The sequence below is a fragment of the Octopus sinensis genome, linkage group LG4, assembly GCF_006345805.1.
Source record: "Octopus sinensis linkage group LG4, ASM634580v1, whole genome shotgun sequence".
NCBI classification, from domain to species: Eukaryota; Metazoa; Mollusca; class Cephalopoda; order Octopoda; family Octopodidae; genus Octopus; species Octopus sinensis.
Genome location: NC_043000.1, coordinates 10,586,579 through 10,604,741, shown reverse-complemented (window position 1 = coordinate 10,604,741; position 18,163 = coordinate 10,586,579). Strand labels below are relative to the sequence as shown.

Sequence of the window (18,163 nt, the reverse complement as noted above, 5' to 3'; positions counted from 1 at the left end):
TATGTTCATGACACTTGCACCAAAAAAAGTTAGAGAGAAGTGGAAGATGCATAGGAAGGTAAGTGTTGTTAGAAGTGACAGCAGGTAAGTAATTATTGCATACAAGAAAGAATGTAAGTAACATCATAAAAATTTGTGGTACAACAGAGCAGGTAGAATATGGGTTGGAGAGGGCCCTATTAGCACACAGTATGTCAAGAAATGAAAGACAAATGTAGGTGAGCTGGCAGAAATGTTAGCACGCCGGGCGAAATGCTTAGCAGTATTTCATCTGCCGCTATGTTCCAAGTTCAAATTCTGCTGAGGTTGACTTTGCCTTTCATCCTTTCGGGGTCAATTGAATAAGTACCAGTTACGCACTGGGTCGATATAATCGACTTAATCCATTTGTCTGTCCTTGTTTGTTCCCTCTGTGTGTAGCTCCTTGTGGGCAGTAAAGAAATAAGAAACTGAAGACAAATGTAGACCATATGCAATCAACTTAGTGATGGAATTTTTATGGTAGACATGTTAAAACCTTTGTTGATACTAAGGATAACTTGAATTTTTCTGAAATTCTCAAAGGTGAGAGATTATTGATGTGAGATATAGGAGAACAAGCCATGAGTGCAATCACTAAGATAGGTCAAGAAAATGAAGGATGTGGTTGTTAACAGCTGCTTGCATAACTTCTATGGTATTGAAAACCAGTGCAGTAGTTTGAGCAAGTAGTGTCATTTTAACCAGGTTCAAGAGAGAACCACTGATTCTGACAGTAGTAATAAAAAGCTTCTGTCTGTATAACAGGGACACATTTTTAAAAATGATTGGCTCAGAGGAGGCACAGCATTGATGGCCTTTACTACATGTGGATCGGTGTAGTTGATGTTCAAATGAAATGTAAGTAAAAGCTGTGAAGTGAATCTCAGGCAATAAAGTTAGAATATATACAATTGTTGGATAGTAACATATAGAATGAGCCATTGGATTTACTGTACAAAGCTGAGAAGAGGTCTAAATATAAAGATGAATGTGAAAATAACCAACTAATACTTCTAAAACTGAACTGATAATGAGAGCATAATAGGTGAAGTGTCAGAAGTACAGGGCAGATGAGATAGAGATATATCAAACAAAAATTGGAATGGGATAGATACATCAAATAGTGATTGAATGACACAGAGAAAGGTAACATACTGAAAATGCTTTTAGTTTAGTAAGCAAAGAGAGGATTCCAGAGGAATGATATTCTGGGAAAGAAGGGCGATGATCAGAGAAAGGACTAAGAGGTTGAACAAGTCCAGGCAGTTGCAAAGAGCAGATGTGATTAAAGTAAGGTTAGAAAAGGTAGAGAGAAGGGTCAGCACATCTGTGGGCCCAGAGGCTTTATATCAATCAGTCAGGTGGCCTTTTCTGAATAGTGAGATGAGATGATCATCATTTAACATCTGTTTTCCATGTTGGCATGGGTTGGACAGTTTGACCACAGTTGGTAAGCTGGAGAACTGCACCAGGTTCCAGTCTGATCTGGCAGTTGTTTCTACAGCTGGATGCCCTTCCTAACGCCAACTACTTTATAGAATGTGCTGGGTGCTTTCATGTAGCACTGCACGAGCGCATTCATGTGGCACTGGCATGAGTACTTTTTTTACATGGCACCAGCACAGGATTCTTGCAGGCCAGTCTTCTTCACCATTGGGAAGTGGCCTTAACACTTCTGCAGTGGAGTATGGGTCATGTCTGCCATTGCAGCAGCATCCTAGATGTGGAAGCAATATACTGGCTGTCAAGAAAAGGGCCATTTGTTGGATATGATACAGCTATGTTAAGGATATACTTTTACCATTGTTTTAGTATAAAATATGAAATACAGGACACCACTTCATCATCATCATCATTTAACGTCTGCTTTCCATGCTAGCATGGGTTGGACGGTTTGACTGAGGGCTAGTGAACCAGATGGCTGCACCAGGCTCCAGTCTTGATCTGGCAGAGTTTCTACAGCTGGATGCCCTTCCTAATGCCAACCACTCCGAGAGTGTAGTGGGTGCTTTTATGTGCCACCGACATGGGGGCCAGTCAGGCGGTACTGGCAACGACCTCGCTCAAATCTTTTTACACATGCCAATGGCACAGGTGCCAGTAAGGCAATGCTGGTAACGATCCTGCTTGAATGGTGCCTCTTACATGCTACCGCACGGAAGCCAGTTAGCTGTTCTGGCAACGATCACGCTCGGATGGTGCTCTTATGAAATATATTTGGGTACTTGAAATATTTTTCTGTACACGAGAGTCAGTAAACAAAGGAAAGATTGAAGAAAGTCATGTGACAAATAATTACTATTTGCTGATGAGGACATCACTAGTTTCCTCAAATTCTACTGCTTTACTCGAATGATAATTAGTTTTTAGAAGCATAGAGATTCATAATAAACTAAAAAATAGCATTCCAGTTTTAGAACAAAACATTACAGATTTACAGAGACTTCAATTAAGATATTCTTGGAACACTGGTTTATTTTATTTTTGTATATTAATGAGGTGTAATTGTGTAAGCTTATTAAATATTTGTACAGTGGTAAAAAAAAAAAAAAAATACAAACTCAATTATCAACTCAACAATAGGGCAAGGAGAACATACCTTTGGCATACTAAAATATGTGGGGTCTCACATAATGTAGTAAGTCAGAAAACTTTAGCTAACTGAAACTATCCATACAATAAGTAGGCAAAAATTCCCTCTAGGGTAGCTTAAAATCTAAAAACAAAGGATGTAATTCTAATATCAAAGAAAGATTATTTTAGAAAATATAGTCTATGTAATTAGGCGTGAATCTTGTCTTTAAAGGAAACTAGTGAAAAGAGTAGACATGTTTTGATCTTATTAAACCCCCTCAGTAAAGCATATTCCAATCAGCAAAAATAGATATATTGCTGTATGTCTGTCCTGTATTGGCCATATCAGCTGCCAGCAAGCTGATTTGAACAGTCTCCGAAGCAACTATATATATATATATAGTTAATCCAAACATGAAACACTAAGAGAAAACACAACAACGCAAGGACGTGGAACAAGTATAGTGTTACTGGATGCTCAGGAAAGAAGGAGGGTTTAATGTTTCGAGTGGAGCTCTTCGTCAGAAACATAGGAAAAGGAAAGAACCAAAGAAGGGAAGATGGAGAAAAAAAAATCCTCAATGGTACACACACGGTCACATTTTGAATATATATATATATATTGGGTTGTCCGGAAAGTTCGTGCTGATTTTTTTAAAGGAAAGAAAAAGGTCAATAAATACTGGCCATTACATTTTTAATCAACTAAATAGGAACCATTTTGTTGCACAATGAATCTCCATCTTTCCTTTAACTTGAAAATACCCTCTTCCCAGAATTGAGGGGGTTTCATGGCAAAGAATTCATCAAGGTATCTTTTTATGATTGAAATTTTTACCATTAAGACTATTCTGCAGAGACCTGAATAAGTGGAAATCCGAAGGAGCAATATCTGGTGAATATGGAGGGTGGGGTAACACATCCCAGCTGAGCTGCAGCAATTTTTGTCTGCTTCCCAAAGCATCAAGTGCCGAAAATGAACTTTCTTATCTTCCATTTTAAAGGGTTACAGAATTAACACAGGTTATAGGAACATAAACCTTCTTCCACAAAAAGATAGCTTAAACTGTGCTCTAAATGGAGGTGTAGTCAAATCCTATTTTATGGACTCAACCATGTTCTAAAATAAGTCGAAAGGTAAGCTACTATAAATTGGCATGAACTTTCCGGACAACCCAATATATATATATATATAAATAAATATATAGATATAGGGAATGCAAAGACCCTGATTATGAATATCAACACGATACCTCAGGAGAGTGTTTTGCATATATGTATATCACACACATACCTGTAGAAACAGTTGAGTCTCACTGTAATATAGTGCATTGAAAAACTTTGAATAACTTCAGTTTATCTATGCTATGAGTAAACAAAAACTTCTAGAGGTGTTTAAAAATCTAAAAACAAAACAAAGAGATAACTCTAATAATATCAGCCAATCAAAATTTTTAGAAAATTTAGAGCTTATCAGTTACATAACTGATATTTATAAAACTGACATATTCACAATATAACGTCTTTGATAAACAAATGAAGGCTAGTAGTCTAGGGAAGTTTCAAGGAAGACCAGCTTACAAGAGAAAATCAACAAAGATATTTTAATACAGAACAAAAAAAAGAAAGACTTGTAGTTTAATAAGGTCATTAGGAGCAAAATAGCCACATGGCCAAGGACATTGTTTAATTCTAGTTTTTTTAAACCTATTACTGATGAATAGACTTCCTATATAAGCACAGGAGTGGCTGTGTGGTAAGTAGCTTGCTTACCAACCACACGGTTCCGGGTTCAGTCCCACTGCATGGCACCTTGGGCAAATGTCTTCTACTATAGCCTCAGGCCAACCAAAGACTTGCAAGTGGATTTGGTAGACGGAAACTGAAAGAAGCCTGTCGTATATATGTATATATATATCTTTGTGTGTGTGTCTGTGTTTGTCCCCCTAGCATTGCTTGACAACCGATGCTGGTGTGTTTACGTCCCCATCTCTTAGCGGTTCGGCAAAAGAGACCGATAGAATAAGTACTGGGCTTACAAAGAATAAGTCCCCGGGTCGATTTGCTTGACTAAAGGCGGTGCTCCAGCATGGCCGCAGTCAAATGACTGAAACAAGTAAAAGAAAAAGAAGAAAAATATATGTATATATGCGTGTGTGTGTCTGTGTTTGTACCCCCAACATCGCTTGACAACCGATGCTGGTGTGTTTACGTCCCTGTAACTAAGCAGTTCGGCAAAAGAGTCCGATAGAATAAGCACTAGGCTTACAAAGAATAAGTCATGGGGTCGATTTGCTCGACTAAAGTCGGTGCTCCAGCATGGCTGCAGTCAAATGACTGAAACAAGTAAAAGAGAGTAAAAAGAGTGTGTATGTTTAAAATAAATGTTGATATAATGAAAACTGTTGTGGAATGTTTAGAGAATTTCAGTAACTAAGAATTTGTATAAATCATGCTAGTGTTTACCAACTGAATAATTTATAGAACAGGCAAATGTCAGCAAACTACTTTCGTAACTTTAATTCGACGAGCAGTTAGATGATATTCTGATAATATTTCACAGCAAAGGACACGAAATTGTAAAACTTTCACTCTAGTTTATGACATAGTTCAGAGGTTCTTTAACCCTTTAGTGTTCAGATTACTCTGTTAAATGTAATATTTTTTTTACTCAAATTGTTTTTAATTAATCATGCATTATCTTATAGCTTTGAGGTTTCAATGACGTGATTGTTTATTTTTAGAATGTTAATGTAGGTTAGGTGTGAGAGCCCTGATCTAGTCAGTTTGAACATAAAATAGGTAGAAAACTTCGGCCGGATATGGCCAGTTTAAACACTAAAGGGTTAACTGGTTTCTTACTGTGGACGATTTTCACTTACTGAATATTTTCATGGACCACTTGAGCATAAAAATCAATGGGATTAAACCACAAATTAAACAGAACATATCCAACATCAAATAATGCAACTCAATGGGGAAACAAAATAAACAAATACACGAACACATACCGATAAACACCTAACATTTAAACATTACAACTCTAATATAAATAGATGATTTTTTTCTGTGGACTACTGAATATCGTATCATGAACCATCGTCAGTAATGACAACACATAAATCTATCAATATATATATACTCTTTTACTTGTTTCAGTTATTTGACTGTGGCCATGCTGGAGCACCGCCTTTAGTTGAGCAAATTGACCCCAGGACTTATTGTTTGTAAGCCTAGTACTTATTCTATTGGTCTCTTTTGCCGAACTGCTAAGGTACAGGGACATAAACACACAAGTATCAGTTGTCAAGCGATGTTGGGGGGGGGACAAGCAGACACACAAACATACACATACACATATATATATATATATATATATATATATATATATATATATATATATACATACACACATATATCCGGCGGGTTTCTTTCAGTTTCCGTCTACCAAATCCACTCACAAGATTTTGGTCAGCCCGAGGCTATAGTAGAAGACATTTGCTCAAGGTGCCACGCAGTGGGACTGAACCTGGAACCATGTGGTTCATAAGCAAGCTACTTACCACAAAGCCACGATACAAACAAGGTGATATTTTTTTTCTTCAAATGCAGTGATGCCGTTATATCACCAGTAATAATGGGTAACATTACTCTCACAAGGTGGAAAACGTCATCAACAAACAGCCCCGCCTTGTAAGGGTAATATTACCCATTAATTCTGCTGAAGAGAAAGAATATCACCTTCTTGTTTGTATTGTACAATATATATTCGACATTCCAAATAAAAACAAATATAGTGGTTGTTAGACTCTTTTATTTGTTTCAGTCATTTGACTGCAGCCATGCTGGAGCACTGCCTTTACTCGAACAAGTTGACCCCAGGACTTATTTGTTGTAAGCCAAGTACTTATTCTATCGGTCTCTTTTGCTGAACTGCTAAGTTACAGGGATGTAAACACACCAACATCGGTTTTCAAACAATGGTGGATGGAGAAAACAGACACAAACATACACACACACATATATATATATATATGTGTGATGGTTTTCTTTCAGTCAAATCCACTCACAAGGCTGTAGCAGAAGACACTTGTCCAAGGTGCCACGCAGTGGGGACTGAACCTGGAACCATGTGGTTGGTTAGCAAGCTACTTACCACACAGCCACTCCTGCACTTATATATAGATATATATAAATATATTTATTAATAATATCAAAGGGTAATAAGAAATATTAGAAATTTCTATTACCAGTGGGCTAGCGTGTAAAAATTTAGTCAATAGACTATATATTATTCATATAAATACACTATATGTACACTAAATATACACTATAAATATAATACACTAAATGTACACTATATATATATATATAATTCTAGGAAAACAAAAAAGTAAAAGTTGAGATATTCATAACTTTTCCAGAGGTAATGAGAAACAGAGACGAAGTAAAATGGTTGAACCGGGAGTTAAAAACTTTGTTACAGATTCAGTTTTCTGAAAGCTTGTATCAACTCTTCCTCATTCACTGTAACATGAGCAGACAAACAGTACAAGGAATAAATAAATGGACTATGTCCAACCAGCCTGTGCCTCAAACCTTTCCTGATCTCACACATTGTAAGTACTAAAGCAGTTACATTATTACAGACTCAAACATATAAACACAGTAAGACAGAAACCTTCCAAGTTGGAAAACACATTAGATGCCAGGTGAACAATTTATGACAGCTGCCTTTTTCAATATAACCAATTTGTGCAATGACACATTTAATCAATCCCAATTATCTACAGACATCAACAACAGTCAAGCAATGCTTCTACCACCATACATTGCCAAATAGGAGGACTATATTCTTACACAAGGAACAAACCAAATAGTTATAGCAGAAATGTAGCCTTATTATCATTATTATTATAAGCTGAATCATAAGCACTTGAAGCATGAAAATGTTGGAACTACTCCAAGTACAATATCACTCAACTACACTGAATTACATAATTCCACAGTGTTACAATATCAACAGGTTGGTGCACTTGGATATTCCACAACATATACTCTTTTCACAGAAATGTATACAACTACTTATCATCCTTATCATTTAATGTCTGTCTTCCATGCTGGCATGGGTTAGAAGGTTCAACGGTATCCAATGAGCTGAAGGACTACAACAATATATTCGAAAAACCACTTACCATTGTTTTATTACCAAGCCCATTAAATAGTTAAACTCACCCCATTTTAACACCAAATCTGCACTGGAAAGCATATTCCCCTCGTAAATAGTACCAAATAGATAAAGGAGATCTCCTGTCCTATGTGCATAAATCTTGTAGTTTTTTGCAACATCTACTACCTGATTCTTTTGGATGCATTGAGTGTTATGTTGTAACTTGGTAGAATGCATAGTCTGGATAAATTAAACAATATCCTATCAGTGTAGTGGTTGATATTACAATTTTTTTACACACGTCTGGTTCACCAGAAGGCAGCGAGCTGGCAGAAACATTAGCACGCTGGGCAAAATGCTTAGCGGTATTTCATCTGCTGTTACGTTCTGAGTTCAAATTCCGCTGAGGTCGACTTTGCCTTTCATCCTTTCGGGGTCGATAAATTAAGTACCAGTTACGCACTCGGGTTGATGTAATTGGCTTAATACCTTTGTCTGTCCCCTCTATGTTTAGCCCCTTGTGGGTAGTAAAGAAATAACATATCTAACAAGAAACTTGCCTTCAGATATGCATCATTCTGAATACATACCATGCAGTACAGCTGTTAGTTGGGTGACAGTTGTGACAAGGTAGATCTGTCTGAATAATAGGAAATATAACAGAACAATGTCGAGAAATTCGTTACAAATCAATAAATTGACTTTCATCCTTAAATACATAATACGCCATTTAGAGTTTGTTTTGGTAAAAAAGCAAAGAAATGATTTTAGATGACTTAGAACCCTTGAATGTCAATGGTTTTATGTTAAATTCTGTCTAGCAGTAAATGCCCTTTATATCCCAAATTAAGTTTAAAAAATATAAAATTCGTTGGATAACTGTTGAATACAATGTCATGTGACAAAATAAGAGATTAGTATACCACAGACTTTATTGAACAAATAATGCTGCAACTCAATATTTGGTTAAGTAATGGAGATAACTCATCTATCATGTGATGCACTAACTATTACAACATTCAGACTCATTCAAAGAAAAAGAAACAACAAAACAAAACAAAAAACAATGAACTATGAGATTGTAAAATTAGCAAAAACTTGCAGCACCAAATAATTCCAATTTGGAAATGGAGTTTGTTTCTACAATGTAACATAAATCACAAATTAAGTCTTTCGGGGCTTGTTTAGTAGTTCTCTTTCAATGATAAAGCTTATCAAAAGAAGTGATAAGAATGGTAGAGTTCAGTGGAATAATTTTCACAATCTCTGCTACTCAAAGAGTCTACCTCTAGAGAAATAGCTTAAAGATCCAGGAGTGTTGCTGAGACCTGGAATCTGGAACTGAGTCAGCAATTGTCAAGTTTGGTTCTGCATGCTTAATTATTTTACCAGACGTTGGGCATAGTGGCAATTCACAGAACAAAATAGTGTCTACTACTCCAGTACTTTTTTTAAACATAAGTAAACTTACAATAATTCAGCTTTCTCTACTAAAGGATCACTTTTGTGTGTGTGTGTGTGTAAATATCTTCTAATGCTAGGGGCCAAGAAAAACTAGCCAAAAAAGTAGAAAAACATCAAGTAAAGATAGTTACTAAAAAGATAGAAATGATTATCAGTAGCAATTGTGAGCAGAGAATGAATTAAATGAAATACTTCTAAAAGAACATTCTCCCAACAAGTTTCTAGAAGATTTTATGAGATAAAAGCTAACAACAATGAGCTCCTTGTTGTTTGATTGCTTCTCCTGCATTGCTCATTTCTTCTAACTTGTCAAATTTTAAAGTACAATGAAAAAAAAAAAAAAAAAGAACATCTTCCCAAAGAAATTCTGGAAGGTTCTACAACTTTAAAACTAATGATACTCATATCCATTCTGTGATTGTTTCTCTGACATTGCTTATTTTCTCTATGGTTGTAAGGCTAAAATTGCTCTTTTACCCAATTCTTTGTTGTTCTAGAAAATTCCTCACTTCAACATGAATAGAGCTCCTCTATTGATATGGAAAGCACCAGGTGTTACAATTAAAGATAGCTCTTTGAGACAGCTAATAATGGTTCAACAGGTGATATCAAATCTACGTTGTGCAAAAATTTTCACATACCTGAGTGAAACAACTGATCATGAAGATATTGATTAAAATTCTAATCTGCTTCAGCAGGTCAGCACATTTGTGACAAAATATCAGTATACACACTGTTCTACATTGATAAAAAATTGTCGAAACTACATGAAGACAGTTTGACCCTCCAGTGTAATATTTTATTCTTTTACTTTATATCAATTGAATTCTTTATATGTAAAATGTCTCAGTAGGAGATAATATTACCATTTACATAAGAACTCAACTTCTTGACAGCTCCTTTCTCAACAGCACAAAACACAATAAAAGAATACAAGAGAAGAATAAATTATAGATTATGTCCAACTAGGCTAGGCTTCCAACCTATTTATAACACCTCGCAAGTTCTAAAACCATCATAGGCAAACTGTGGCCCATGGGACTTTCTGAATGGCATACTTAACGATAAATTACCTTGGATATCAAGCAGTCCACTTGATGGTGAGCTGTGTCTCAGGCAGCCTGCTTCTTGAAAAAAAAAGGTTGTCCGTGTCTTTTCTAAAGTAATCCCATAATTACAGACCTAAACACATACACCCAGTAGGACAGAAGGTTTTAGTGTTGTGCACCTTAGGTATAAGGTGCACAATTCATGACAGTTGTTTTTCAGTTTGACCAATCTGGTCAATAGCACATTTAATCAATCCCTATTAGCTACACATAATAACAGTCTGGTAGTGTTCCTGTTCCCAAACATTTCCACCGTTCACTTTTGGAAAGGGCACAGCAGAAAAAGTCACTAGCATGCCCTCTTTGTGTTGCAGCTAGAACAATGTTTGGTCATGATTGTAAATGGAATGGAATTGTTACTAGCATGGAGACAAGCACTTTTCCTATCAATTTCCATTTTTTCCTGAAATAGTAATAGCTTCTTGAAGAATGGGAAAAGTGGTACATAACATTAAACATCTTCCTTTATCAGAAGAAGAATGTATCATCCATTTGAAATAATAAACTAGCAACCCAGTGTTTTATTTTCTAAAGTTCCTTTTTAGAAGTAGGCACTTTAAGGCATTTCAGAAAAAGTAACCTATAAGAATCAATTGATATTTTTTTAGCCTTTAATCTAACAACCAAGGAAACTGACATTTGATTTATCAGAAATACACTTTTTTATTGGAAAAGGTCAAGATATTTTACACAAGACAGAAATGTCTTCAAATTTTTTTATGATTTTCAGTAGAGTTATCACATACAATAATAGTTTCAAATTTTAGCATAGAGCCAGCATTTTCTGGAGGGAGAGGATAGTTAGTTACATTGACCCCCCACCATAACTTATTTTATTAACTTATTTTATCAACCACAAAAGGAAGAAATGCAAAGTTGACCCAAGAATGTAAAAAAAAATAATAATAAAGGACAAAGGCTGCTAAGCATTTTGATAACAAATGCTAATATTTCTGGAATATTGGTTTCAAATTTTGGCACAAGGCCAGCAATTTCAGAGATGGAAGGCAAGACAATTACATTGGCCCTCACTTTAGTGTTCGACTAGTACTTATTTTACTAACCCTGAAAGGATGAAATGTAAAGTTGACCTCAGAAGAATTTGAATTTGGAACATTGGAAATGCCACTAAGTATTTTGCCTGGCATGCTAACAATTCTGCAAGCTTGCTGCCTTCTTATGTCTTGAATATTAGCAACATATATAAGGTTTATACTACATGAAAATAGAACACAACATTTGGAAAAGCAGTACCACAAGTCATAACATTGGACTTAGTTCAACAGCATAACATTTATAATGAGGATAGCTTCTTAAATTCTACTACTTACAAAACAGGACACCAAACAGAAACTTTCAGCAGCTGATTCTCGAAAGTGATTTTGTGTGTATGTGGGGAGTGTAGACACGAGCAGAAAAAAACATCCAGCAAGAAATGCCATGTGTCACAAGTGTGAGACAAAAGCTAATTTTTTTTTTGCGTAAGTCATGTACAAAAAGGCAATATATAGGACTCCTTTTCTTTGAGATAAAGTTGCAGTTTGAGCAATCTTTTTGATCCTAATTATAAATAGTAGTTGTCGGTAGCATGGAGTCAAGCATTTTCTACAATGACCAATACTTGAAAGTAGTAACAACTTCTTGATAATTGGGGAAAGTGCTGTCATTAAAAAGCCTTTGGTATACAAGATCCCTTATCATAACTACTTACATGTAACTTGAGGGTGAAACTCACTTGTCAAGTGATGCATCATTGTTAGAGGAAGGAAGAATTACAATACAAAATGCTGAATTTCTGTATTTAACCACTGAATGACTTATGTTGAGAGAAAAAGAAAAAAAAAATACAAAGGAAGACAGACAAATGAAAACTATTCGAAAGGGGGTTAAATCTGATAGTCAGATGTAACTTGACAACATAAAAAATACTTATTTCTTTACTACCCACAAGGGGCTAAACACAGAGGCGACAAACAAGGACAGACAAACAGATTAAGTCGATTACATCGACCCCAGTGCGTAACTGGTACTTATTTAATCGACCCCGAAAGGATGAAAGGCAAAGTCGACCTTGCTGGAATTTGAACTCAGAACGTAGCGGCAGATGAAATACCTATTTCTTTACTACCCACAAGGGGCTAAACACAGAGAGGACAAACAAGGACAGACAAACGGATTAAGTCGATTACATCGACCCCAGTGCGTAACTGGTACTTATTTAATCGACCCCGAAAGGATGAAAGGCAAAGTCGACCTTGCTGGAATTTGAACTCAGAACATAGCGGCAGACGAAATACCGTTAAGCATTTCACCCGGCGTGCTAACGATTCTGCCAGCTCGCTGTCTTGACAATATAAAAAATACCAAGAGTGTAAATGCTCTAATGCAACACTGCTGAGCATTTGGGGTAACTGGGTAGACACACTGCTCAAGATTAGAGGAAATAAAATTGCATGTGGATCAATAATTTGCTCCAATAACTGGAACATTCATGTGATAAAATAGATATATTGCTGCATGTCTGTCTTGTATTGGCCACATCAGCCACCAGCAAGCTGATTTGAACAGTCTCCGGATCTTTTCGGTTTGAACGGCAGTTTTTAACATAATTTCTAGGTAACTAAACACTTTTAAACTTCGTATACTGGTAGAATGTGTTTATAAAACATCTTTTTCTCTTGGCTTTATTGAGAAAATTCTATAGTTTGTAACACTGTTGTTTTTTTTTCTGCAATTTCAACCAATCACTGACGTCTATTGAGGTAAAAAACATTCTGTGCCGTATGAATATGTCCCTCGTTTAAGAAACAGATTGGGTTTATTTACATTTGTGAAGAAAAAAAAGATACCTTTCCCCCCACCCCTAACCCTAAAACAGATTGAAATGCGTACCTAGATCGATACTAGGGTCATAATTATGGGTGACAATTTCATATGACACCGTTCGAAAAAACTGCCGTTCAAACCGAAAAGATCCCAGTCTCCTTATGTTTTCATTTCAGCAGACAAGCCATGATGAGAATTGCTATTGGAATTTGGTCAATGTATTGTGAACCACAGTAAGAATTCCATCAGTTCTGCTAACTGCCAGACACATACACAAACTACCAAATCGTTTTAGTTTTATGGTATGACATAAAAGTGAAGTAAATGAATGGTGCATCTGAAGAACTTTTCAATAGTTACTTGCAAGAATTTTTATGGAGATAATGTAAGGATAAATATGAACCTAGTGGAAAATAAAAATTGCTATTCATCAACAATATGTTCTATTACAGCTGTTCCATAATATCACGGAAGTTGATCATTGGCTCCCAAATTCCTTCAACTGTTTAAGATATTCATTGCTGAAATCATTATTATCTTTCGAAACTGAAGGATAAAACCAAAGTTTCCGAAACTAGAAGGAAAGTACCAGTTTGAATTAAATCAAATTAAAGTCTTATTTATTCTTGTGTTTGAAAAAGTAACAATAATGTTAATTGAAATGCTTCTCTTTGCTAGAAATAGCTGCCAAATCTTCCTATCATAATACCCTCTCGTTTACAACAACAACAATTCTAGACACTCCGATGCATCAGAATTGCACCTAAAATATCCCCTATGACAAACAAACTGGCTGCAGTACAGTTTAAAAAATAGAAATCTTCCGTGACCGCCAAACTGATGCTAACTAAAAGTTTGAGAAAGTGAAAGTGGCACGCTATACTCAAAGATTATCAATGCCAGCGTTCATTATCCCTATAATTAATATATAAATACGATTAGAAAAAACACTAAATTGAGATTTATCAATGTTTTTTAATACTTTTAAAATCCGCACACATATAAAAAAATTAACCGTGCCCTTTATGTAATTTATAAAGCATTAGGTTGAGATTCCTTATTATGGTTTTTTATGCTGTGTTTTTTTTTTAAATAAGGTTTTTTTATTTTAATTTTAAGACTTTGAAAAGCCGATGCTCAATATATTTGTATACTAAGACCATTAGAAGAAAAAAGTAAAAGAAAAAAGCGTATTAAACAAGTGGGAGGTGATTTATAAAATCCATGCTTCAGAGATTAAATGTCAAAACAAAAAACGTAACCTAAAGAGGATATATTTTCGAAATAAATTTATCTGCTAGAACACTATATCTCTCACATAACACGGACAGCAAAGAAAGTCTTATTGTCATGAAACAAATAACGGAAAAATAGAATTTGAGATACTGAATTATCGATATCATCACAATAATATACAAAAAAACAAATTTCAAACTTTTAATTATTCCCAAAATTTCATTTTCTACGAAGTTATTTTAATGCTTGTCTCGATTCGTGTTGCGACAGGTTAGGTACGTTTGAGTTTTAAGTAAGATTTATGTATGTTTTAAATAACAATTAAACAAATATATATCTTTTCTTATAATCATTACTAGTTAAGGAATCTTTTAACAAGATGTCTTCATTGAATATTTTAGTAAAATACTGTCTCGAAAGACAGGCAACATACAAACGTTGCAATTACGTATAATCTACAGAAAATATAGAGAGAGAATGTTTCGATCTTAGCAGAAACATTGAAACAACGAAGGAATATATTTATGGGTGTTTTTATTTAAAAAAACTATATTTAGATAACAGAGTCTGTAATTTTTGTATTAGAAGATTAAGTGAAGTGTCCCGAATGAGGTAGTCTACCGTCGAATAAGAATAAAGATATGTAATTGAATTGGAGATGCTAAGTGGGAATGAAGTGATAAAAAGGAATTACCTGACAAAACCTAGGTTACTGTACTATATTAAGAATTAGGGTGATTTGCCGACAGTAAACAGCAAACAAGGCTTATAAATAATATTAAGGTTATTAACGCGACACGATGATAGAAAGTGTAGAGAAGCATATGTGTTAGTAGCAGAGAATGCGTTGTTATAATGGGCAAAATTAATTCCATGGTATTGCTGAGATACTAACAGAAGACAATTAAAGTAACTGAAAAGTCGAATACTTACTAACAAGAGGAATTATTTGAAGTTTAGTCATTTGTTTCATCAAGTCGCTTGGTAGTTTATTACAACATCGTTTGGTCCCATCATTAAACTGCGAGAGGTTACATCACCAGGGGAGATAACTTATAGGGTTTGCCAATTTAGCATATTTTATGCTAGATCTTGCATTTTTTTCAGCATTTAGCAGAAAATTTTTGAATCTAGCATTTAGCAGGGGAAATAGCAGGTTTAAAATTTTATTCAGCATTTTTTTTTTAGCATTTTTCTCTGATCATGCTATTTCCACAATAGTTACCATTTTTTTTTTCTTTTTCCTCCTTTTCCCCTTTCGTCAAAGTATCTTACATCCAAATTTTAGCACTATCAGCTATTGTTGAATTTTTCTTTCACTTTCATGAAACTTCAAATGGAAGTTTATCAAAATAAAGTTTATCAAGTTATGAACTTTTCCATCCCCACTCCTGCCGCTTAGATACAGAGCCGTGCTGATGGGAGGAGGGGGAAAAGATAACTCATGTCAGCACCTGAACTCACTACACAATAACGTAAATTTGTTGCAAAGAATGAAAGCATGGAAATTCGTCCTAACAATGCTTTATTCTGTAGAGATGAGTTTTTATCGTGACAGGTTGACTGATTTACTTTCAGTTTGACTCTTTTAAAACAGACCTGTGTTTTTCCATTTGGATTAAATATCTTGTGTAGAACTACGGGGATGGCGGGGGTCTCCCCTTTATAGTTCTACTTACTTTTTTTTTCTTCAAATATTGTAGTTGTATTTGTGGTTTTAGCAATAGATATTAAATGTAAGATTGGAAGCGAAATGTGATGTTCCCAGGTTTATATCTGAACACAGTTTTAGGATTTCTGCAGATTTTACTTTTCCATTTATAAGTTGGCCACCCTGCATCTCTGAATCAGTATTCTTCACCTTAAGAATTTGTTTGTAGCAAACATAAGAATTGTTGACAGCAAATGAAAGAATTATTTGCGGCAAACTGATAAGCTGTGTTTTCAATTTTATATTTTTATTAATCATTCAATTTATTTTCTTATTTCTTTATTGCCCACAAGGGGCTAAACATAGAGGGGACAAACAAGGACAGACAAAGGGATTAAGTCGATTACATTGACCCCAGTACGTAACTGGTATTTAATTTATTGACACCGAAAGGATGAAAGTCAAAGTAGACCTCGGCGGAATTTGAACTCAAAACGTAACGGCAGACGAAATACCTATTTCTTTATTACCCACAAGGGGCTAAACATAGAGGGGACAAACAAGGACAGACATAGGTATTAAGTCGATTACATCGACCTCAGTGTGTAACTGGTACTTAATTTATTGACCCCGAAAGGATGAAAGGCGAAGTAGACCTCGGTGGAATTTGAACTCAGAACGTGATGGCAGAAGAAATACCACTAAGCATTTTACCCGGCTCGCCACCAATTTATTTTCTTGCTTCCCACTACATTATAATGAGCAAAAAAAAAATAAGTTGTACTAGCAAAAATTCCGAAAGAAGCCACTGTGAAGCAAAGAAACATAAGGTATCAACTACACAGCAAATGATTCCTCTTGCCAATTTTATTAAAGCCCAAAATGATAAGACATCTATGCTTGAAGCAAATTTAGCAATGTTTATTTGTTGCCACTCATCATTTAATAGATGTGATCACTTAATAGAGTTATGTAAGAATTATATGTCTGATAGTGATATTATGAAAAGGGCTTTTGTGCATTCCCAGAGAATATTACCCTCAGAGGCGCTAGTGTTGGTATATTCATGAATAAGTCACTAACCGAAATAAGTGGATCTATTGTTTAGGAAAATACTATTTACTTGTTTAAGGGTTGTACTGGATAAATTGCGAAAATAACTCTAACAGTTCAAATACTAAGAACTAAGCATACTCATTTTCATTTTTACCAAATAATTTAGGAAAACGAATGGGTTATTTCCCTTGGCTATATACAATGATCCCATCAAGGGACGAATTTCCCTTGGTTTTTAAAATAAAATATATTAGATATATAAAATACTAGCAGTATCGCCCGGCGTTGCTCGGGTTTGTAAGGGAAATAACTATAAAACATTTTTAGAGAGTTACAGCCAAAAAATAGCAAAAAAATGCATTAAAATGGAAAAAAATTATAGTAAATTTTTTTTAAATCGTTGACTCATCGTAGACATTTTTAGAGAGTTACTTCCCTTATATAATAGCAAAAAAATGCATTAAAATGGAAAAAATGATGGTAAATTATTTTTTAAATCGTAGACTCATTGTAGACGCGCACTAGTACCCAGAAGGGCTTGATATGAATCACGACTATAAGATACCCGGTTTTGGTTAAACTGCACCGCAAAATGTGGGAGTAGTTAGGAATCTAAATCGTAGGAGACAGACACACAACTTCACTTTTATATATAAAGATTTGTGCAACAACTAAAACATTCGGTTGTGCAAATTGTTTGCACAGGAAACCTGCCCTGTGTGGCGGTTTTTGCCGTTTTTGTGGATCTGTTTCAGCTTTTTTAGCGATTTCTGTTTTGGCGACTTCAAGCCATGAAGTCGTTGTTCTAAAAGAACGCTGGTCTCCTTGACAACGCTTTACGACGTTGATTTCCTTACACTTCCTTCCCCACAGCTTCACGAGGGAGTAAAGAAGGGGGAGAAGCAACACAGGTGCAGGTGTGAGCATGGACGCCAACTCCGCCGCCATCGACACACGAAAAAATATGCGTTAAAATGGAAAAAAATTATGGTAAATTATTTTTAAAATCGTAGACACGCGCTAATACCCAGACGGGCTCGATATGAATCACGACTA

General features: G+C 35.3%; 1 protein-coding gene across 4 annotated transcripts in view; it reads right to left on the bottom strand.

The window, feature by feature from the left end:
- The window catches only part of LOC115211060 (kelch-like protein 24), an 80,206-nt gene extending 64,751 nt beyond the window's left edge, over positions 1-15,455 (bottom strand). The window contains exon 1 of one of the 4 annotated variants that reach the window (XM_029779943.2): positions 15,334-15,455. The gene's annotated coding sequence lies outside the window, so the exon portion shown is untranslated. The remainder of the gene's footprint in view (positions 1-15,333) is intronic. The other 3 variants (XM_029779947.2, XM_029779944.2, XM_029779948.2) reach the window with 3 other exon arrangements.
- Positions 15,456-18,163: the final 2,708 nt, after the last annotated feature.